Source organism: Cryptomeria japonica, chromosome 8 (assembly GCF_030272615.1).
Source record: "Cryptomeria japonica chromosome 8, Sugi_1.0, whole genome shotgun sequence".
Classification (NCBI taxonomy): Eukaryota; Viridiplantae; Streptophyta; class Pinopsida; order Cupressales; family Cupressaceae; genus Cryptomeria; species Cryptomeria japonica.
The window spans coordinates 719,689,100-719,689,966 of NC_081412.1; the positions used below are offsets into that span (position 1 = coordinate 719,689,100).

The 867-nt window shown below is 27.6% G+C and overlaps 1 non-coding gene across 1 annotated transcript; it reads right to left on the bottom strand.

Moving 5' to 3' along the window:
- Positions 1-268: 268 nt before the first annotated feature.
- TRNAY-GUA (transfer RNA tyrosine (anticodon GUA)) lies at positions 269-363 on the bottom strand. Its single transcript has 2 exons — positions 327-363; positions 269-304 (listed from the first exon to the last, which is right to left on the bottom strand). It is a non-coding gene; the product is annotated as a tRNA-Tyr (tRNA).
- Positions 364-867: the final 504 nt, after the last annotated feature.

Consider the following 867-nt stretch of genomic DNA (forward strand, 5'->3'; position numbering starts at 1 on the left):
TTTAACACAACTAAATATAAATATTAAATAAAAATATTTAAATAAATAATTTTCATTTTTACACCAAGAAATAAAAACCATATTAATTCTCATCTTTAACACAACTAAATATAAATATTAAATAAATAATTTTCATCTTTACACCAAGAAATAAAAACCATATAAATTGAACATGTTACATATTAATTTTATGTATAGAACTTTAGTGAATAATATATCGTAGGTTTTAGAAAAAGCAAATGTCTCCTTTGATTAGAGCATAATGAATTCCGACCTGCCGGGATCGAACCAGCGACCTAAGGATTTCTTAAGGATTTTATATCCCACTACAGTCCTCCGCTCTACCAACTGAGCTAAGGTCGGATGTTGATAGTGATTTATTATTATGTATATATTATTCAACATACCAATGCGAAGATGTACAAATAAAGCAAGAGCATTGGGGGAACGAAAGAAACGATCCTTTGGCAAAGAACGAAAGTGTCTGCTTTAGTAATGGGATATTAAAGTAAAAATATAAAATTTCTTTATTAGTGTAGTTTTTATACTACGTCTCATAAAAATATATTTTAGTTTATATAAAATATAGGGAGAATGGAATGACAATCAATGTAATTGCACAAGTGATTCAAGATGTTTCGGATATTAGGAATAGGGCTCCAATTCATGAAGGCATCTCTTCTTTCTTTTTCTTTCTTTTTTTTTCTTTTTTTCTTTTTTTCTTTTTTTCTTCTTTTTGATCATCAAGAATTGTGTGAATATGAGAAATAGTAATTCTTATTGTCATGCGAATAAGATATGCTAAAATTATGTTAAGTATAAGACTAGAAATGTGGCAATGGAGATTGATCATGATGTCTATGTTGA